The 21,383-nt window shown below is 43.0% G+C and overlaps 14 non-coding genes and 3 pseudogenes across 14 annotated transcripts; all 17 read left to right on the top strand.

Annotated features, from left to right (window-relative positions):
• The first annotated feature begins 90 nt into the window (after window positions 1–90).
• On the top strand, window positions 91–201 carry LOC142998554 (U5 spliceosomal RNA; annotated as a pseudogene).
• Window positions 202–1,145: 944 nt separating this feature from the next.
• Window positions 1,146–1,259, top strand: LOC142998477 (U5 spliceosomal RNA). The gene has a single exon (XR_012962813.1). It is a non-coding gene; the product is annotated as a U5 spliceosomal RNA (small nuclear RNA).
• A 945-nt stretch (window positions 1,260–2,204) lies between these two features.
• Window positions 2,205–2,318, top strand: LOC142998427 (U5 spliceosomal RNA). Its single transcript, XR_012962764.1, has one exon. It is a non-coding gene; the product is annotated as a U5 spliceosomal RNA (small nuclear RNA).
• A 945-nt stretch (window positions 2,319–3,263) lies between these two features.
• On the top strand, window positions 3,264–3,377 carry LOC142998426 (U5 spliceosomal RNA). Its single transcript, XR_012962763.1, has one exon. It is a non-coding gene; the product is annotated as a U5 spliceosomal RNA (small nuclear RNA).
• A 945-nt stretch (window positions 3,378–4,322) lies between these two features.
• LOC142998424 (U5 spliceosomal RNA) lies at window positions 4,323–4,436 on the top strand. The gene has a single exon (XR_012962761.1). It is a non-coding gene; the product is annotated as a U5 spliceosomal RNA (small nuclear RNA).
• Window positions 4,437–5,381: 945 nt separating this feature from the next.
• Window positions 5,382–5,495, top strand: LOC142998423 (U5 spliceosomal RNA). Its single transcript, XR_012962760.1, has one exon. It is a non-coding gene; the product is annotated as a U5 spliceosomal RNA (small nuclear RNA).
• Window positions 5,496–6,440: 945 nt separating this feature from the next.
• Window positions 6,441–6,554, top strand: LOC142998422 (U5 spliceosomal RNA). Its single transcript, XR_012962759.1, has one exon. It is a non-coding gene; the product is annotated as a U5 spliceosomal RNA (small nuclear RNA).
• A 945-nt stretch (window positions 6,555–7,499) lies between these two features.
• On the top strand, window positions 7,500–7,613 carry LOC142998503 (U5 spliceosomal RNA). Its single transcript, XR_012962840.1, has one exon. It is a non-coding gene; the product is annotated as a U5 spliceosomal RNA (small nuclear RNA).
• A 945-nt stretch (window positions 7,614–8,558) lies between these two features.
• LOC142998522 (U5 spliceosomal RNA) lies at window positions 8,559–8,672 on the top strand. Its single transcript, XR_012962859.1, has one exon. It is a non-coding gene; the product is annotated as a U5 spliceosomal RNA (small nuclear RNA).
• A 945-nt stretch (window positions 8,673–9,617) lies between these two features.
• LOC142998512 (U5 spliceosomal RNA) lies at window positions 9,618–9,731 on the top strand. Its single transcript, XR_012962849.1, has one exon. It is a non-coding gene; the product is annotated as a U5 spliceosomal RNA (small nuclear RNA).
• A 945-nt stretch (window positions 9,732–10,676) lies between these two features.
• On the top strand, window positions 10,677–10,790 carry LOC142998410 (U5 spliceosomal RNA). Its single transcript, XR_012962747.1, has one exon. It is a non-coding gene; the product is annotated as a U5 spliceosomal RNA (small nuclear RNA).
• Window positions 10,791–11,735: 945 nt separating this feature from the next.
• On the top strand, window positions 11,736–11,849 carry LOC142998524 (U5 spliceosomal RNA). The gene has a single exon (XR_012962861.1). It is a non-coding gene; the product is annotated as a U5 spliceosomal RNA (small nuclear RNA).
• Window positions 11,850–12,794: 945 nt separating this feature from the next.
• On the top strand, window positions 12,795–12,904 carry LOC142998582 (U5 spliceosomal RNA; annotated as a pseudogene).
• Window positions 12,905–13,849: 945 nt separating this feature from the next.
• Window positions 13,850–13,963, top strand: LOC142998421 (U5 spliceosomal RNA). The gene has a single exon (XR_012962758.1). It is a non-coding gene; the product is annotated as a U5 spliceosomal RNA (small nuclear RNA).
• Window positions 13,964–14,908: 945 nt separating this feature from the next.
• Window positions 14,909–15,018, top strand: LOC142998581 (U5 spliceosomal RNA; annotated as a pseudogene).
• Window positions 15,019–15,963: 945 nt separating this feature from the next.
• On the top strand, window positions 15,964–16,077 carry LOC142998418 (U5 spliceosomal RNA). Its single transcript, XR_012962755.1, has one exon. It is a non-coding gene; the product is annotated as a U5 spliceosomal RNA (small nuclear RNA).
• Window positions 16,078–17,018: 941 nt separating this feature from the next.
• LOC142998501 (U5 spliceosomal RNA) lies at window positions 17,019–17,131 on the top strand. The gene has a single exon (XR_012962838.1). It is a non-coding gene; the product is annotated as a U5 spliceosomal RNA (small nuclear RNA).
• Window positions 17,132–21,383: the final 4,252 nt, after the last annotated feature.

Below are 21,383 nucleotides of genomic sequence, written 5' to 3'. Positions count from 1 at the left end.
CTGTGTTCTGACGATGCATTTTTGAAGAACCATAACAGAAGGTACCAAGGATTCAATGTGGGCTAGTTGCGTTGGAGGTTTTGCACATATCCACTCTGTGTTCTCTTCAATCCGTATAAATCTTTCGCCTTTTACTAAAGATTTCCGTGGAGAGGAGCAATAAGAGTATGGAAGAATTTTTGATTGCTTTGCTGCAGGGCTTCCATACCTGTTCAATATCAATTTGTTGACACCTCCTCAAGCTGTCTCACTCTCCTCGAGGTCGAATGGCTGACCCAAGCATGTGTACGGGTCAGCATCCTTGCTTCAAGCGTTAGTAGAAACAAATGTAGTTTGAAAGGACATCATTGAATGAGCAAATATTCTAGCAAGCAGCCTTCCTGCCAATATCATTGCGAGTGTTATCAGACTACCAGGTGAGAAACAAGTGTGTCTTCATTTAACATGTGTACCTGAGGACTTTGACCAGATAAAGTTTCCTTCTTTTTTTGAAACAGATTGCAACATCATTGAGGAGAAAGCTTCTTTTCCAGAAACCGAGGCGGGGCAACAGGATTCCCACAATCCATCTGTCATGCACCACAAAAGAAGGTACTGACACTGAAAACTGGATCCTTTAGTCAGCGCTTTCACCCTAACTTGGCTGCTGGCCCTCTTCACATGGTATAAATCTTTTGCCTTTTCCTCAAATCTTGTTGTATTGCTTTTCCCTTACAAATCTATTTAAAGGTCAGGTCTTAAGGACCTGGATCAAGCTCTGTAGACTAGATGCTAATGTCTACAACACCACAAAGTTGGACTTGGTTTCAATTTGCTATATAACTGCGGCAGATATCTGTCGCCGATGCTATTGATTTAGAACTGAAGAAAGACCAGACTGACAGAGAGGAGATTCTGTGGCAATAAGCCTAGCTACTAGCATAATTGACACGTCTAAAAGGCTGTGAGTGAGAATCACGTGTTTCTCTTCACCTATATTGTAGGGCAGAGGCCTTTGTCAGGTGGTGCTTCTCTCCTTTTTGACAATAGCTGAGGAGGAACGTTTATTTCTCTCACTGTGTTCTGACGATGCATTTTTGAAGAACCATAACAGAAGGTACCAAGGATTCAATGTGGGCTAGTTGCGTTGGAGGTTTTGCACATATCCACTCTGTGTTCTCTTCAATCCGTATAAATCTTTCGCCTTTTACTAAAGATTTCCGTGGAGAGGAGCAATAAGAGTATGGAATAATTTTTGATTCCCTGCTTTGCTGCAGGGCTCCCATACCTGTTCAATATCAATTTGTTGACACCTCCTCAAGCTGTCTCACTCTCCTCGAGGTCGAATGGCTGACCCAAGCATGTGTACGGGTCAGCATCCTTGCTTCAAGCGTTAGTAGAAACAAATGTAGTTTGAAAGGACATCATTGAATGAGCAAATATTCTAGCAAGCAGCCTTCCTGCCAATATCATTGCGAGTGTTATCAGACTACCAGGTGAGAAACAAGTGTGTCTTCATTTAACATGTGTACCTGAGGACTTTGACCAGATAAAGTTTCCTTCTTTTTTTGAAACAGATTGCAACATCATTGAGGAGAAAGCTTCTTTTCCAGAAACCGAGGCGGGGCAACAGGATTCCCACAATCCATCTGTCATGCACCACAAAAGAAGGTACTGACACTGAAAACTGGATCCTTTAGTCAGCGCTTTCACCCTAACTTGGCTGCTGGCCCTCTTCACATGGTATAAATCTTTTGCCTTTTCCTCAAATCTTGTTGTATTGCTTTTCCCTTACAAATCTATTTAAAGGTCAGGTCTTAAGGACCTGGATCAAGCTCTGTAGACTAGATGCTAATGTCTACAACACCAGAAAGTTGGACTTGGTTTCAATTTGCTATATCACTGCGGCAGATATCTGTCGCCGATGCTATTGATTTAGAACTGAAGAAAGACCAGACTGACAGAGAGGAGATTCTGTGGCAATAAGCCTAGCTACTAGCATAATTGACACGTCTAAAAGGCTGTGAGTGAGAATCACGTGTTTCTCTTCACCTATATTGTAGGGCAGAGGCCTTTGTCAGGTGGTGCTTCTCTCCTTTTTGACAATAGCTGAGGAGGAACGTTTATTTCTCTCACTGTGTTCTGACGATGCATTTTTGAAGAACCATAACAGAAGGTACCAAGGATTCAATGTGGGCTAGTTGCGTTGGAGGTTTTGCACATATCCACTCTGTGTTCTCTTCAATCCGTATAAATCTTTCGCCTTTTACTAAAGATTTCCGTGGAGAGGAGCAATAAGAGTATCGAATAATTTTTGATTCCCTGCTTTGCTGCAGGGCTTCCATACCTGTACAATATCAATTTGTTGACACCTCCGCAAGCTGTCTCACTCTCCTCGAGGTCGAATGGCCGACCCAAGCATGTGTACGGGTCAGCATCCTTGCTTCAAGCGTTAGTAGAAACAAATGTAGTTTGAAAGGACATCATTGAACGAGCAAATATTCTAGCAAGCAGCCTTCCTGCCAATATCATTGCGAGTGTTATCAGACTACCAGGTGAGAAACAAGTGTGTCTTCATTTAACATGTGTACCTGAGGACTTTGACCAGATAAAGTTTCCTTCTTTTTTTGAAACAGATTGCAACATCATTGAGGAGAAAGCTTCTTTTCCAGAAACCGAGGCGGGGCAACAGGATTCCCACAATCCATCTGTCATGCACCACAAAAGAAGGTACTGACACTGAAAACTGGATCCTTTAGTCAGCGCTTTCACCCTGACTTGGCTGCTGGCCCTCTTCACATGGTATAAATCTTTTGCCTTTTCCTCAAATCTTGTTGTATTGCTTTTCCCTTACAAATCTATTTAAAGGTCAGGTCTTAAGGACCTGGATCAAGCTCTGTAGACTAGATGCTAATGTCTACAACACCACAAAGTTGGACTTGGTTTCAATTTGCTATATAACTGCGGCAGATATCTGTCGCCGATGCTATTGATTTAGAACTGAAGAAAGACCAGACTGACAGAGAGGAGATTCTGTGGCAATAAGCCTAGCTACTAGCATAATTGACACGTCTAAAAGGCTGTGAGTGAGAATCACGTGTTTCTCTTCACCTATATTGTAGGGCAGAGGCCTTTGTCAGGTGGTGCTTCTCTCCTTTTTGACAATAGCTGAGGAGGAACGTTTATTTCTCTCACTGTGTTCTGACGATGCATTTTTGAAGAACCATAACAGAAGGTACCAAGGATTCAATGTGGGCTAGTTGCGTTGGAGGTTTTGCACATATCCACTCTGTGTTCTCTTCAATCCGTATAAATCTTTCGCCTTTTACTAAAGATTTCCGTGGAGAGGAGCAATAAGAGTATCGAATAATTTTTGATTCCCTGCTTTGCTGCAGGGCTCCCATACCTGTTCAATATCAATTTGTTGACACCTCCTCAAGCTGTCTCACTCTCCTCGAGGTCGAATGGCTGACCCAAGCATGTGTACGGGTCAGCATCCTTGCTTCAAGCGTTAGTAGAAACAAATGTAGTTTGAAAGGACATCATTGAATGAGCAAATATTCTAGCAAGCAGCCTTCCTGCCAATATCATTGCGAGTGTTATCAGACTACCAGGTGAGAAACAAGTGTGTCTTCATTTAACATGTGTACCTGAGGACTTTGACCAGATAAAGTTTCCTTCTTTTTTTGAAACAGATTGCAACATCATTGAGGAGAAAGCTTCTTTTCCAGAAACCGAGGCGGGGCAACAGGATTCCCACAATCCATCTGTCATGCACCACAAAAGAAGGTACTGACACTGAAAACTGGATCCTTTAGTCAGCGCTTTCACCCTAACTTGGCTGCTGGCCCTCTTCACATGGTATAAATCTTTTGCCTTTTCCTCAAATCTTGTTGTATTGCTTTTCCCTTACAAATCTATTTAAAGGTCAGGTCTTAAGGACCTGGATCAAGCTCTGTAGACTAGATGCTAATGTCTACAACACCAGAAAGTTGGACTTGGTTTCAATTTGCTATATCACTGCGGCAGATATCTGTCGCCGATGCTATTGATTTAGAACTGAAGAAAGACCAGACTGACAGAGAGGAGATTCTGTGGCAATAAGCCTAGCTACTAGCATAATTGACACGTCTAAAAGGCTGTGAGTGAGAATCACGTGTTTCTCTTCACCTATATTGTAGGGCAGAGGCCTTTGTCAGGTGGTGCTTCTCTCCTTTTTGACAATAGCTGAGGAGGAACGTTTATTTCTCTCACTGTGTTCTGACGATGCATTTTTGAAGAACCATAACAGAAGGTACCAAGGATTCAATGTGGGCTAGTTGCGTTGGAGGTTTTGCACATATCCACTCTGTGTTCTCTTCAATCCGTATAAATCTTTCGCCTTTTACTAAAGATTTCCGTGGAGAGGAGCAATAAGAGTATCGAATAATTTTTGATTCCCTGCTTTGCTGCAGGGCTTCCATACCTGTACAATATCAATTTGTTGACACCTCCGCAAGCTGTCTCACTCTCCTCGAGGTCGAATGGCCGACCCAAGCATGTGTACGGGTCAGCATCCTTGCTTCAAGCGTTAGTAGAAACAAATGTAGTTTGAAAGGACATCATTGAACGAGCAAATATTCTAGCAAGCAGCCTTCCTGCCAATATCATTGCGAGTGTTATCAGACTACCAGGTGAGAAACAAGTGTGTCTTCATTTAACATGTGTACCTGAGGACTTTGACCAGATAAAGTTTCCTTCTTTTTTTGAAACAGATTGCAACATCATTGAGGAGAAAGCTTCTTTTCCAGAAACCGAGGCGGGGCAACAGGATTCCCACAATCCATCTGTCATGCACCACAAAAGAAGGTACTGACACTGAAAACTGGATCCTTTAGTCAGCGCTTTCACCCTGACTTGGCTGCTGGCCCTCTTCACATGGTATAAATCTTTTGCCTTTTCCTCAAATCTTGTTGTATTGCTTTTCCCTTACAAATCTATTTAAAGGTCAGGTCTTAAGGACCTGGATCAAGCTCTGTAGACTAGATGCTAATGTCTACAACACCACAAAGTTGGACTTGGTTTCAATTTGCTATATAACTGCGGCAGATATCTGTCGCCGATGCTATTGATTTAGAACTGAAGAAAGACCAGACTGACAGAGAGGAGATTCTGTGGCAATAAGCCTAGCTACTAGCATAATTGACACGTCTAAAAGGCTGTGAGTGAGAATCACGTGTTTCTCTTCACCTATATTGTAGGGCAGAGGCCTTTGTCAGGTGGTGCTTCTCTCCTTTTTGACAATAGCTGAGGAGGAACGTTTATTTCTCTCACTGTGTTCTGACGATGCATTTTTGAAGAACCATAACAGAAGGTACCAAGGATTCAATGTGGGCTAGTTGCGTTGGAGGTTTTGCACATATCCACTCTGTGTTCTCTTCAATCCGTATAAATCTTTCGCCTTTTACTAAAGATTTCCGTGGAGAGGAGCAATAAGAGTATCGAATAATTTTTGATTCCCTGCTTTGCTGCAGGGCTCCCATACCTGTTCAATATCAATTTGTTGACACCTCCTCAAGCTGTCTCACTCTCCTCGAGGTCGAATGGCTGACCCAAGCATGTGTACGGGTCAGCATCCTTGCTTCAAGCGTTAGTAGAAACAAATGTAGTTTGAAAGGACATCATTGAATGAGCAAATATTCTAGCAAGCAGCCTTCCTGCCAATATCATTGCGAGTGTTATCAGACTACCAGGTGAGAAACAAGTGTGTCTTCATTTAACATGTGTACCTGAGGACTTTGACCAGATAAAGTTTCCTTCTTTTTTTGAAACAGATTGCAACATCATTGAGGAGAAAGCTTCTTTTCCAGAAACCGAGGCGGGGCAACAGGATTCCCACAATCCATCTGTCATGCACCACAAAAGAAGGTACTGACACTGAAAACTGGATCCTTTAGTCAGCGCTTTCACCCTAACTTGGCTGCTGGCCCTCTTCACATGGTATAAATCTTTTGCCTTTTCCTCAAATCTTGTTGTATTGCTTTTCCCTTACAAATCTATTTAAAGGTCAGGTCTTAAGGACCTGGATCAAGCTCTGTAGACTAGATGCTAATGTCTACAACACCAGAAAGTTGGACTTGGTTTCAATTTGCTATATCACTGCGGCAGATATCTGTCGCCGATGCTATTGATTTAGAACTGAAGAAAGACCAGACTGACAGAGAGGAGATTCTGTGGCAATAAGCCTAGCTACTAGCATAATTGACACGTCTAAAAGGCTGTGAGTGAGAATCACGTGTTTCTCTTCACCTATATTGTAGGGCAGAGGCCTTTGTCAGGTGGTGCTTCTCTCCTTTTTGACAATAGCTGAGGAGGAACGTTTATTTCTCTCACTGTGTTCTGACGATGCATTTTTGAAGAACCATAACAGAAGGTACCAAGGATTCAATGTGGGCTAGTTGCGTTGGAGGTTTTGCACATATCCACTCTGTGTTCTCTTCAATCCGTATAAATCTTTCGCCTTTTACTAAAGATTTCCGTGGAGAGGAGCAATAAGAGTATCGAATAATTTTTGATTCCCTGCTTTGCTGCAGGGCTTCCATACCTGTACAATATCAATTTGTTGACACCTCCTCAAGCTGTCTCACTCTCCTCAAGGTCGAATGGCCGACCCAAGCATGTGTACGGGTCAGCATCCTTGCTTCAAGCGTTAGTAGAAACAAATGTAGTTTGAAAGGACATCATTGAATGAGCAAATATTCTAGCAAGCAGCCTTCCTGCCAATATCATTGCGAGTGTTATCAGACTACCAGGTGAGAAACAAGTGTGTCTTCATTTAACATGTGTACCTGAGGACTTTGACCAGATAAAGTTTCCTTCTTTTTTTGAAACAGATTGCAACATCATTGAGGAGAAAGCTTCTTTTCCAGAAACCGAGGCGGGGCAACAGGATTCCCACAATCCATCTGTCATGCACCACAAAAGAAGGTACTGACACTGAAAACTGGATCCTTTAGTCAGCGCTTTCACCCTGACTTGGCTGCTGGCCCTCTTCACATGGTATAAATCTTTTGCCTTTTCCTCAAATCTTGTTGTATTGCTTTTCCCTTACAAATCTATTTAAAGGTCAGGTCTTAAGGACCTGGATCAAGCTCTGTAGACTAGATGCTAATGTCTACAACACCAGAAAGTTGGACTTGGTTTCAATTTGCTATATCACTGTGGCAGATATCTGTCGCCGATGCTATTGATTTAGAACTGAAGAAAGACCAGACTGACAGAGAGGAGATTCTGTGGCAATAAGCCTAGCTACTAGCATAATTGACACGTCTAAAAGGCTGTGAGTGAGAATCACGTGTTTCTCTTCACCTATATTGTAGGGCAGAGGCCTTTGTCAGGTGGTGCTTCTCTCCTTTTTGACAATAGCTGAGGAGGAACGTTTATTTCTCTCACTGTGTTCTGACGATGCATTTTTGAAGAACCATAACAGAAGGTACCAAGGATTCAATGTGGGCTGGTTGCGTTGGAGGTTTTGCACATATCCACTCTGTGTTCTCTCCGATCCGTATAAATCTTTCGCCTTTTACTAAAGATTTCCGTGGAGAGGAGCAATAAGAGTATCGAATAATTTTTGATTCCCTGCTTTGCTGCAGGGCTCCCATACCTGTTCAATATCAATTTGTTGACACCTCCTCAAGCTGTCTCACTCTCCTCGAGGTCGAATGGCTGACCCAAGCATGTGTACGGGTCAGCATCCTTGCTTCAAGCGTTAGTAGAAACAAATGTAGTTTGAAAGGACATCATTGAATGAGCAAATATTCTAGCAAGCAGCCTTCCTGCCAATATCATTGCGAGTGTTATCAGACTACCAGGTGAGAAACAAGTGTGTCTTCATTTAACATGTGTACCTGAGGACTTTGACCAGATAAAGTTTCCTTCTTTTTTTGAAACAGATTGCAACATCATTGAGGAGAAAGCTTCTTTTCCAGAAACCGAGGCGGGGCAACAGGATTCCCACAATCCATCTGTCATGCACCACAAAAGAAGGTACTGACACTGAAAACTGGATCCTTTAGTCAGCGCTTTCACCCTAACTTGGCTGCTGGCCCTCTTCACATGGTATAAATCTTTTGCCTTTTCCTCAAATCTTGTTGTATTGCTTTTCCCTTACAAATCTATTTAAAGGTCAGGTCTTAAGGACCTGGATCAAGCTCTGTAGACTAGATGCTAATGTCTACAACACCAGAAAGTTGGACTTGGTTTCAATTTGCTATATCACTGCGGCAGATATCTGTCGCCGATGCTATTGATTTAGAACTGAAGAAAGACCAGACTGACAGAGAGGAGATTCTGTGGCAATAAGCCTAGCTACTAGCATAATTGACACGTCTAAAAGGCTGTGAGTGAGAATCACGTGTTTCTCTTCACCTATATTGTAGGGCAGAGGCCTTTGTCAGGTGGTGCTTCTCTCCTTTTTGACAATAGCTGAGGAGGAACGTTTATTTCTCTCACTGTGTTCTGACGATGCATTTTTGAAGAACCATAACAGAAGGTACCAAGGATTCAATGTGGGCTAGTTGCGTTGGAGGTTTTGCACATATCCACCCTGTGTTCTCTTCAATCCGTATAAATCTTTCGCCTTTTACTAAAGATTTCCGTGGAGAGGAGCAATAAGAGTATCGAATAATTTTTGATTCCCTGCTTTGCTGCAGGGCTTCCATACCTGTACAATATCAATTTGTTGACACCTCCTCAAGCTGTCTCACTCTCCTCAAGGTCGAATGGCCGACCCAAGCATGTGTACGGGTCAGCATCCTTGCTTCAAGCGTTAGTAGAAACAAATGTAGTTTGAAAGGACATCATTGAATGAGCAAATATTCTAGCAAGCAGCCTTCCTGCCAATATCATTGCGAGTGTTATCAGACTACCAGGTGAGAAACAAGTGTGTCTTCATTTAACATGTGTACCTGAGGACTTTGACCAGATAAAGTTTCCTTCTTTTTTTGAAACAGATTGCAACATCATTGAGGAGAAAGCTTCTTTTCCAGAAACCGAGGCGGGGCAACAGGATTCCCACAATCCATCTGTCATGCACCACAAAAGAAGGTACTGACACTGAAAACTGGATCCTTTAGTCAGCGCTTTCACCCTGACTTGGCTGCTGGCCCTCTTCACATGGTATAAATCTTTTGCCTTTTCCTCAAATCTTGTTGTATTGCTTTTCCCTTACAAATCTATTTAAAGGTCAGGTCTTAAGGACCTGGATCAAGCTCTGTAGACTAGATGCTAATGTCTACAACACCACAAAGTTGGACTTGGTTTCAATTTGCTATATAACTGTGGCAGATATCTGTCGCCGATGCTATTGATTTAGAACTGAAGAAAGACCAGACTGACAGAGAGGAGATTCTGTGGCAATAAGCCTAGCTACTAGCATAATTGACACGTCTAAAAGGCTGTGAGTGAGAATCACGTGTTTCTCTTCACCTATATTGTAGGGCAGAGGCCTTTGTCAGGTGGTGCTTCTCTCCTTTTTGACAATAGCTGAGGAGGAACGTTTATTTCTCTCACTGTGTTCTGACGATGCATTTTTGAAGAACCATAACAGAAGGTACCAAGGATTCAATGTGGGCTAGTTGCGTTGGAGGTTTTGCACATATCCACTCTGTGTTCCCTTCAATCCGTATAAATCTTTCGCCTTTTACTAAAGATTTCCGTGGAGAGGAGCAATAAGAGTATCGAATAATTTTTGATTCCCTGCTTTGCTGCAGGGCTTCCATACCTGTTCAATATCAATTTGTTGACACCTCCTCAAGCTGTCTCACTCTCCTCGGGGTCGAATGGCCGACCCAAGCATGTGTACGGGTCAGCATCCTTGCTTCAAGCGTTAGTAGAAACAAATGTAGTTTGAAAGGACATCATTGAATGAGCAAATATTCTAGCAAGCAGCCTTCCTTCTAATATCATTGCGAGTGTTATCAGACTACCAGGTGAGAAACAAGTGTGTCTTCATTTAACATGTGTACCTGAGGACTTTGACCAGATAAAGTTTCCTTCTTTTTTTGAAACAGATTGCAACATCATTGAGGAGAAAGCTTCTTTTCCAGAAACCGAGGCGGGGCAACAGGATTCCCACAATCCATCTGTCATGCACCACAAAAGAAGGTACTGACACTGAAAACTGGATCCTTTAGTCAGCGCTTTCACCCTGACTTGGCTGCTGGCCCTCTTCACATGGTATAAATCTTTTGCCTTTTCCTCAAATCTTGTTGTATTGCTTTTCCCTTACAAATCTATTTAAAGGTCAGGTCTTAAGGACCTGGATCAAGCTCTGTAGACTAGATGCTAATGTCTACAACACCACAAAGTTGGACTTGGTTTCAATTTGCTATATAACTGCGGCAGATATCTGTCGCCGATGCTATTGATTTAGAACTGAAGAAAGACCAGACTGACAGAGAGGAGATTCTGTGGCAATAAGCCTAGCTACTAGCATAATTGACACGTCTAAAAGGCTGTGAGTGAGAATCACGTGTTTCTCTTCACCTATATTGTAGGGCAGAGGCCTTTGTCAGGTGGTGCTTCTCTCCTTTTTGACAATAGCTGAGGAGGAACGTTTATTTCTCTCACTGTGTTCTGACGATGCATTTTTGAAGAACCATAACAGAAGGTACCAAGGATTCAATGTGGGCTAGTTGCGTTGGAGGTTTTGCACATATCCACTCTGTGTTCTCTTCAATTCGTATAAATCTTTCGCCTTTTACTAAAGATTTCCGTGGAGAGGAGCAATAAGAGTATCGAATAATTTTTGATTCCCTGCTTTGCTGCAGGGCTCCCATACCTGTTCAATATCAATTTGTTGACACCTCCTCAAGCTGTCTCACTCTCCTCGAGGTCGAATGGCTGACCCAAGCATGTGTACGGGTCAGCATCCTTGCTTCAAGCGTTAGTAGAAACAAATGTAGTTTGAAAGGACATCATTGAATGAGCAAATATTCTAGCAAGCAGCCTTCCTGCCAATATCATTGCGAGTGTTATCAGACTACCAGGTGAGAAACAAGTGTGTCTTCATTTAACATGTGTACCTGAGGACTTTGACCAGATAAAGTGTCCTTCTTTTTTTGAAACAGATTGCAACATCATTGAGGAGAAAGCTTCTTTTCCAGAAACCGAGGCGGGGCAACAGGATTCCCACAATCCATCTGTCATGCACCACAAAAGAAGGTACTGACACTGAAAACTGGATCCTTTAGTCAGTGCTTTCACCCTGACTTGGCTGCTGGCCCTCTTCACATGGTATAAATCTTTTGCCTTTTCCTCAAATCTTGTTGTATTGCTTTTCCCTTACAAATCTATTTAAAGGTCAGGTCTTAAGGACCTGGATCAAGCTCTGTAGACTAGATGCTAATGTCTACAACACCACAAAGTTGGACTTGGTTTCAATTTGCTATATCACTGTGGCAGATATCTGTCGCCGGTGCTATTGATTTAGAACTGAAGAAAGACCAGACTGACAGAGAGGAGATTCTGTGGCAATAAGCCTAGCTACTAGCATAATTGACACGTCTAAAAGGCTGTGAGTGAGAATCACGTGTTTCTCTTCACCTATATTGTAGGGCAGAGGCCTTTGTCAGGTGGTGCTTCTCTCCTTTTTGACAATAGCTGAGGAGGAACGTTTATTTCTCTCACTGTGTTCTGACGATGCATTTTTGAAGAACCATAACAGAAGGTACCAAGGATTCAATGTGGGCTAGTTGCGTTGGAGGTTTTGCACATATCCACTCTGTGTTCTCTTCAATCCGTATAAATCTTTCGCCTTTTACTAAAGATTACCGTGGAGAGGAGCAATAAGAGTATCGAATAATTTTTGATTCCCTGCTTTGCTGCAGGGCTTCCATACCTGTTCAATATCAATTTGTTGACACCTCCTCAAGCTGTCTCACTCTCCTCGAGGTCGAATGGCTGACCCAAGCATGTGTACGGGTCAGCATCCTTGCTTCAAGCGTTAGTAGAAACAAATGTAATTTGAAAGGACATCATTGAATGAGCAAATATTCTAGCAAGCAGCCTTCCTGCCAATATCATTGCGAGTGTTATCAGACTACCAGGTGAGAAACAAGTGTGTCTTCATTTAACATGTGTACCTGAGGACTTTGACCAGATAAAGTTTCCTTCTTTTTTTGAAACAGATTGCAACATCATTGAGGAGAAAGCTTCTTTTCCAGAAACCGAGGCGGGGCAACAGGATTCCCACAATCCATCTGTCATGCACCACAAAAGAAGGTACTGACACTGAAAACTGGATCCTTTAGTCAGTGCTTTCACCCTGACTTGGCTGCTGGCCCTCTTCACATGGTATAAATCTTTTGCCTTTTCCTCAAATCTTGTTGTATTGCTTTTCCCTTACAAATCTATTTAAAGGTCAGGTCTTAAGGACCTGGATCAAGCTCTGTAGACTAGATGCTAATGTCTACAACACCACAAAGTTGGACTTGGTTTCAATTTGCTATATCACTGTGGCAGATATCTGTCGCCGATGCTATTGATTTAGAACTGAAGAAAGACCAGACTGACAGAGAGGAGATTCTGTGGCAATAAGCCTAGCTACTAGCATAATTGACACGTCTAAAAGGCTGTGAGTGAGAATCACGTGTTTCTCTTCACCTATATTGTAGGGCAGAGGCCTTTGTCAGGTGGTGCTTCTCTCCTTTTTGACAATAGCTGAGGAGGAACGTTTATTTCTCTCACTGTGTTCTGACGATGCATTTTTGAAGAACCATAACAGAAGGTACCAAGGATTCAATGTGGGCTAGTTGCGTTGGAGGTTTTGCACATATCCACTCTGTGTTCTCTTCAATCGTACACATTTGCCTTTTACTAAAGATTTCCGTGGAGAGGAGCAATAAGAGTATCGAATAATTTTTGATTCCCTGCTTTGCTGCAGGGCTCCCATACCTGTTCAATATCAATTTGTTGACACCTCCTCAAGCTGTCTCACTCTCCTCGAGGTCGAATGGCTGACCCAAGCATGTGTACGGGTCAGCATCCTTGCTTCAAGCGTTAGTAGAAACAAATGTAGTTTGAAAGGACATCATTGAATGAGCAAATATTCTAGCAAGCAGCCTTCCTGCCAATATCATTGCGAGTGTTATCAGACTACCAGGTGAGAAACAAGTGTGTCTTCATTTAACATGTGTACCTGAGGACTTTGACCAGATAAAGTTTCCTTCTTTTTTTGAAACAGATTGCAACATCATTGAGGAGAAAGCTTCTTTTCCAGAAACCGAGGCGGGGCAACAGGATTCCCACAATCCATCTGTCATGCACCACAAAAGAAGGTACTGACACTGAAAACTGGATCCTTTAGTCAGTGCTTTCACCCTGACTTGGCTGCTGGCCCTCTTCACATGGTATAAATCTTTTGCCTTTTCCTCAAATCTTGTTGTATTGCTTTTCCCTTACAAATCTATTTAAAGGTCAGGTCTTAAGGACCTGGATCAAGCTCTGTAGACTAGATGCTAATGTCTACAACACCACAAAGTTGGACTTGGTTTCAATTTGCTATATCACTGTGGCAGATATCTGTCGCCGATGCTATTGATTTAGAACTGAAGAAAGACCAGACTGACAGAGAGGAGATTCTGTGGCAATAAGCCTAGCTACTAGCATAATTGACACGTCTAAAAGGCTGTGAGTGAGAATCACGTGTTTCTCTTCACCTATATTGTAGGGCAGAGGCCTTTGTCAGGTGGTGCTTCTCTCCTTTTTGACAATAGCTGAGGAGGAACGTTTATTTCTCTCACTGTGTTCTGACGATGCATTTTTGAAGAACCATAACAGAAGGTACCAAGGATTCAATGTGGGCTAGTTGCGTTGGAGGTTTTGCACATATCCACTCTGTGTTCTCTTCAATCCGTATAAATCTTTCGCCTTTTACTAAAGATTTCCGTGGAGAGGAGCAATAAGAGTATCGAATAATTTTTGATTCCCTGCTTTGCTGCAGGGCTTCCATACCTGTTCAATATCAATTTGTTGACACCTCCTCAAGCTGTCTCACTCTCCTCGAGGTCGAATGGCTGACCCAAGCATGTGTACGGGTCAGCATCCTTGCTTCAAGCGTTAGTAGAAACAAATGTAATTTGAAAGGACATCATTGAATGAGCAAATATTCTAGCAAGCAGCCTTCCTGCCAATATCATTGCGAGTGTTATCAGACTACCAGGTGAGAAACAAGTGTGTCTTCATTTAACATGTGTACCTGAGGACTTTGACCAGATAAAGTTTCCTTCTTTTTTTGAAACAGATTGCAACATCATTGAGGAGAAAGCTTCTTTTCCAGAAACCGAGGCGGGGCAACAGGATTCCCACAATCCATCTGTCATGCACCACAAAAGAAGGTACTGACACTGAAAACTGGATCCTTTAGTCAGTGCTTTCACCCTGACTTGGCTGCTGGCCCTCTTCACATGGTATAAATCTTTTGCCTTTTCCTCAAATCTTGTTGTATTGCTTTTCCCTTACAAATCTATTTAAAGGTCAGGTCTTAAGGACCTGGATCAAGCTCTGTAGACTAGATGCTAATGTCTACAACACCACAAAGTTGGACTTGGTTTCAATTTGCTATATCACTGTGGCAGATATCTGTCGCCGATGCTATTGATTTAGAACTGAAGAAAGACCAGACTGACAGAGAGGAGATTCTGTGGCAATAAGCCTAGCTACTAGCATAATTGACACGTCTAAAAGGCTGTGAGTGAGAATCACGTGTTTCTCTTCACCTATATTGTAGGGCAGAGGCCTTTGTCAGGTGGTGCTTCTCTCCTTTTTGACAATAGCTGAGGAGGAACGTTTATTTCTCTCACTGTGTTCTGACGATGCATTTTTGAAGAACCATAACAGAAGGTACCAAGGATTCAATGTGGGCTAGTTGCGTTGGAGGTTTTGCACATATCCACTCTGTGTTCTCTTCAATCGTACACATTTGCCTTTTACTAAAGATTTCCGTGGAGAGGAGCAATAAGAGTATCGAATAATTTTTGATTCCCTGCTTTGCTGCAGGGCTCCCATACCTGTTCAATATCAATTTGTTGACACCTCCTCAAGCTGTCTCACTCTCCTCGAGGTCGAATGGCTGACCCAAGCATGTGTACGGGTCAGCATCCTTGCTTCAAGCGTTAGTAGAAACAAATGTAGTTTGAAAGGACATCATTGAATGAGCAAATATTCTAGCAAGCAGCCTTCCTGCCAATATCATTGCGAGTGTTATCAGACTACCAGGTGAGAAACAAGTGTGTCTTCATTTAACATGTGTACCTGAGGACTTTGACCAGATAAAGTTTCCTTCTTTTTTTGAAACAGATTGCAACATCATTGAGGAGAAAGCTTCTTTTCCAGAAACCGAGGCGGGGCAACAGGATTCCCACAATCCATCTGTCATGCACCACAAAAGAAGGTACTGACACTGAAAACTGGATCCTTTAGTCAGTGCTTTCACCCTGACTTGGCTGCTGGCCCTCTTCACATGGTATAAATCTTTTGCCTTTTCCTCAAATCTTGTTGTATTGCTTTTCCCTTACAAATCTATTTAAAGGTCAGGTCTTAAGGACCTGGATCAAGCTCTGTAGACTAGATGCTAATGTCTACAACACCACAAAGTTGGACTTGGTTTCAATTTGCTATATCACTGCGGCAGATATCTGTCGCCGATGCTATTGATTTAGAACTGAAGAAAGACCAGACTGACAGAGAGGAGATTCTGTGGCAATAAGCCTAGCTACTAGCATAATTGACACGTCTAAAAGGCTGTGAGTGAGAATCACGTGTTTCTCTTCACCTATATTGTAGGGCAGAGGCCTTTGTCAGGTGGTGCTTCTCTCCTTTTTGACAATAGCTGAGGAGGAACGTTTATTTCTCTCACTGTGTTCTGACGATGCATTTTTGAAGAACCATAACAGAAGGTACCAAGGATTCAATGTGGGCTAGTTGCGTTGGAGGTTTTGCACATATCCACTCTGTGTTCTCTTCAATCCGTATAAATCTTTCGCCTTTTACTAAAGATTTCCGTGGAGAGGAGCAATAAGAGTATCGAATAATTTTTGTTTCCCTGCTTTGCTGCAGGGCTTCCATACCTGTACAATATCAATATGTTGACACCTCCTCAAGCTGTCTCACTCTCCTCGAGGTCGAATGGCTTAAGCCTGTGTACGGGTCAGCATCCTTGCTTCAAGCGTTAGTAGAAACAAATGTAGTTTGAAAGGACATCATTGAATGAGCAAATATTCTAGCAAGCAGCCTTCCTGCCAATATCATTGCGAGTGTTATCAGACTACCAGGTGAGAAACAAGTGTGTCTTCATTTAACATGTGTACCTGAGGACTTTGACCAGATAAAGTTTCCTTCTTTTTTTGAAACAGATTGCAACATCATTGAGGAGAAAGCTTCTTTTCCAGAAACCGAGGCGGGGCAACAGGATTCCCACAATCCATCTGTCATGCACCACAAAAGAAGGTACTGACACTGAAAACTGGATTCTTTAGTCAGTGCTTTCACCCTGACTTGGCTGCTGGCCCTCTTCACATGGTATAAATCTTTTGCCTTTTCCTCAAATCTTGTTGTATTGCTTTTCCCTTACAAATCTATTTAAAGGTCAGGTCTTAAGGACCTGGATCAAGCTCTGTAGACTACATGCTAATGTCTACAACACCACAAAGTTGGACTTGGTTTCAATTTGCTATATCACTGTGGCAGATATCTGTCGCCGATGCTATTGATTTAGAACTGAAGAAAGACCAGACTGACAGAGAGGAGATTCTGTGGCAATAAGCCTAGCTACTAGCATAATTGACACGTCTAAAAGGCTGTGAGTGAGAATCACGTGTTTCTCTTCACCTATATTGTAGGGCAGAGGCCTTTGTCAGGTGGTGCTTCTCTCCTTTTTGACAATAGCTGAGGAGGAACGTTTATTTCTCTCACTGTGTTCTGACGATGCATTTTTGAAGAACCATAACAGAAGGTACCAAGGATTCAATGTGGGCTAGTTGCGTTGGAGGTTTTGCACATATCCACTCTGTGTTCTCTTCAATCCGTATAAATCTTTCGCCTTTTACTAAAGATTTCCGTGGAGAGGAGCAATAAGAGTATCGAATAATTTTTGATTCCCTGCTTTCCGCAGGGCTTCCATACCTGTACAACATCAATTTGTTGACACCTCCTCAAGCTGTCTCACTCTCCTCGAGGTCGAATGGCTGACCCAAGCATGTGTACGGGTCAGCATCCTTGCTTCAAGCGTTAGTAGAAACAAATGTAGTTTGAAAGGACATCATTGAATGAGCAAATATTCTAGCAAGCAGCTTTCCTGCCAATATCATTGCGAGTGTTATCAGACTACCAGGTGAGAAACAAGTGTGTCTTCATTTAACATGTGTACCTGAGGACTTTGACCAGATAAAGTTTCCTTCTTTTTTTGAAACAGATTGCAACATCATTGAGGAGAAAGCTTCTTTTCCAGAAACCGAGGCGGGGCAACAGGATTCCCACAATCCATCTGTCATGCACCACAAAAGAAGGTACTGACACTGAAAACTGGATCCTTTAGTCAGCGCTTTCACCCTGACTTGGCTGCTGGCCCTCTTCACATGGTATAAATCTTTTGCCTTTTCCTCAAATCTTGTTGTATTGCTTTTCCCTTACAAATCTATTTAAAGGTCAGGTCTTAAGGACCTGGATCAAGCTCTGTAGACTAGATGCTAATGTCTACAACACCAGAAAGTTGGACTTGGTTTCAATTTGCTATATCACTGTGGCAGATATCTGTCGCCGATGCTATTGATTTAGAACTGAAAAAAGACCAGACTGACAGAGAGGAGATTCTGTGGCAATAAGCCTAGCTACTAGCATAATTGACACGTCTAAAAGGCTGTGAGTGAGAATCACGTGTTTCTCTTCACCTATATTGTAGGGCAGAGGCCTTTGTCAGGTGGTGCTTCTCTCCTTTTTGACAATAGATAGCTGAGAAGGAACATTTATTTCTCTCACTGTGTTGTAGGACAGGAAAGATGGACCGAAAGAGAGCTGCAAAAAGGAGAGCAGCAGATGTGAATGTAAGAAGGAAATTGGCCACCGTCCAGGGACAGGAGAAACGCAATGTGAGGAGCAAGGAGAATCCATGGCAAGTATCTCTGTGAGACGGATGAAGAGCAAGGAATGGAGTGGAGATAAACGAGAGTTAAGGTGTCTTGACGAGGAGATTCAGCGCAAGAGGGAAAGATTGTGGATAAATGTGAGAGAAAGGAGAGGAAGGCGAAAAATGTTCAGCTTCAGCTGCCCCCAGAATCAGACTCAGAGCGGTGCTTGACAGGGTCTGAGGAGTGGGTGAACTCAGAGTCCGCTATGGATCTCGTAAGCAGTCAGGAGCTGGGGAAGAGAAGACTACAATGGATGCTGACGGGACGGGGTTCGAAAAGAGGAAAAAGTAAGGCGTGAACTGTTGTTTAAAAATGATGGGGGAACCAGGTGAGAACCAGAGGAAAAGGAGCCAGAGGGGCTCCACTGGCCCCGGACCGGACGGCCCAGACAACAGAGCCGAAGGAGAAAGACGATCGGGTGTACAGGACCGTGGCCGGTCAGAATATGACGGGAGTGATGGAGGAGACACGTGCGGTGACAGCTGCTGACGTGGCAGGAAAACATGCAGAAGGAGGAAGAGTGCAGGAGAGAGAGATCATCAGAGATGAAGAGATAAGGAATATTAAAGATAAAGCTGAAGAGTTTCAGCAAAAGCTTACGCTCGGCCTGGAGCTGATTGGAGAAGATAAAGTGGAGCAATGGAGCTGATCCAGGCGATACAAGACACGTGTGGGAAAATGATTGCCTGCCGGTACACGGGCAGAAATAAATATGAGATCACAATGAATCACCCGAAGAGGAAAGAAAGACTATTGAAAGGCATGTCCAAGGAGGTATGTAATGATGAGCTGGTGGTCTCTTTTCTGGGGCTGCCGGCGTATATCACAGACAGCACCATTCTGGGCAAGCTGAAAAGCTGGGGAGTGAGTGCCATCCGCCGATCATCAGGAAGATGTGGCAGGGAACCAGAATTGCTGACGGAACAAGATATGTGAAAGTTAAATTTACGAAGACTGTACAATCACTCCCATATTCGACAAAGTTTGAGACGGCTTTTGGAGCAGAGTTCTTCAGAGTTTTGCACGACAAACAGGTGAAAGTGTGCATACAGACTGGTCATATCCTGAGGGACTGTCCAGATTTCCTTTGTAGGAAATGTGGAGAACAAGGGCACTATGCACGGGAGTGCATGGACAGATGGAACAGATGCCAGAGCTGCAAAAAGGAGAGCAGCAGATGTGTTTGTGAGGAGGACGTTGACCACGCTCCAGAGATGGGAGGAAAGCAATGTGAGGAGCAGGAAGAATCTATGGAAAGTATCTCGGAGAGAGAGGAGACAGAAAAGAGACACACTGGAGACGGACGGAGAGCAAGGAATGGAGGGGAGAGGACCGAGAGTCGAGGTGCCGGGACAAGGAGACGCAGCAGAGGGACAGAGTGTAGATACATGTGAGAGAAAGGAGAGGAAGGTAAAAAATGTTCAGCTTCAGCGGCCCCCAGAATCAGACTCAGAGAGATGCTTGACGGGGTCTCAGGAGTTGGAGAACTCGGAGTCCGATATGGATCTCGGAAACAGCCAGGAGCTGGGGAAGAGAAGATTACAATGGATGCTGAAGGCACGGGGTTCGAAAAGAGGGAAAAGTAAGACGTGAACTGTAGCTTAAAGATGATGGGCCTGATTTATCTCTATGTATTTTGTTGAATTTCTCTCGTCTGAAATTCTGCATTCGTTTTCTTCTGTAACCTGAGGGGAAGGAATGAACAAAAGGAGCCAACAACTTCTCTTTGCTGAATATATTCAGGTCTCACCACGCTGACTTCAGGAGTCCGCGAAGAAGAGCCCCGTCTTTATTCTGGCTTCAGTATTTAAAAAGACGGGTTACATTTCATTGGTTCCTTTGTTTCACACTTTTATAAGCCAATAGCGTTATAGCCTTTGCCGTTTAATTCTGCAGGGCTCCCCATCAGTTCCCCCCCCACCTAACACATTGTGACCTTGTATTTATCTCTTGAGTTTATAATGAATAACAACTCCATTTATGGGTTTGTCGGTTGATTAGCTCTGGTGCTGTGTTTTCTAATTCTTGTGACACCTATCTTCATGTGACCTCCGCCCTATTGGGTCAAACAATAATTCTAACAATTTACAATGTTGAGAATACTGTTGCAAAACACAAACGGCTTAAGAAGTAGCAACAAGATGCGAGATGTTTTAAGGGTGGATACTTTTGACATCCTCTGTGTACAAGAGACTAAGTGGTCAAGTGAGTGGAGAAGATATCTGAGGGATACATGGGCTGGAAAAGTGTGGGCCAACAATGGTGTAAACGGCCGAGCGGGAGTCGCTATTTTTGCTAAAGGAGATAAGATTAAAAATGTTAAGGAAATAGTGAAGGATGATGAGGGAAGGGTGATCGGTATTGAATTTATTTACAGAAATATGCTTTACAAACTTTTTAATATTTATGCACCGAATGAGGACAACAAGGGTGGATTTTTCTTTGATAAACTAAAACCATATTAGGGAGGGAACATTTGTGTAGTGGGGGATTTTAACTGTGCACTTACGAGATTGGATATATCAAGCAACAATACAAAAGTGATGTAAGTAGGAAATAATTAAATGAGCTTTTTGATGATTTTAACCTGGTAGATCTGTGGAGGGTGCGCAATATGGGTGAAAGGGGCTTTTCCCGAAGACAGATGGTGTTTAAACAGTGTTTTGCTGGAGGAAAAATATAGGGAGAAAGTTGATAATCTGCTGAAAGAAAAAGAGAACTGCAGCGTGAGGGTTGTATAAATGTGGGGGAGTGGTGGGAGGAGGTGAAATTGCACATAAAAAAAGTGACAATAAACTATTGCAAAAATAAAATGGAGAAGGAAAGAAGGACTGAATATCATTTAAGAGACCAGAGTAATAAAGAGCTGGAAAGGTCGATTACAGAGGAAAACTTCAACAATCTAAAATTAAGATTTAGAAAGTTTATTTATCATGCATTCACGCGCAAATTACATGCAATCGAAATTTTCTTTTACATATCACACACACAAATACATGCCACACACAAATACATGCCTTACAGAGGGGGTGCAGGGCAGCCATTTTTCAGCGCCCATGGAGCAGTTGGGGGTTCGGTGCCTTGCTCATGTGCACCTCGGCAGTGCTGTGGAGGCAAACTGGCAACTCACCAGCTACCAGTCTGCTTACTTGGTCCACACAGGGGACTTGTACCAGCGACCCGCCTGGGGCTACTGCCACACCCAACAACACTCAAATATCTCATGCTAAGGAAACAACTAGA

Source organism: Genypterus blacodes, unplaced genomic scaffold (assembly GCF_046128005.1).
Source record: "Genypterus blacodes isolate CSIRO-AG114 ecotype Tasmania unplaced genomic scaffold, CSIRO-AGI_Gbla_v1 ptg000039l_1, whole genome shotgun sequence".
Classification (NCBI taxonomy): domain Eukaryota; kingdom Metazoa; phylum Chordata; class Actinopteri; order Ophidiiformes; family Ophidiidae; genus Genypterus; species Genypterus blacodes.
This window is presented reverse-complemented; position numbering and strand designations above follow the sequence as displayed.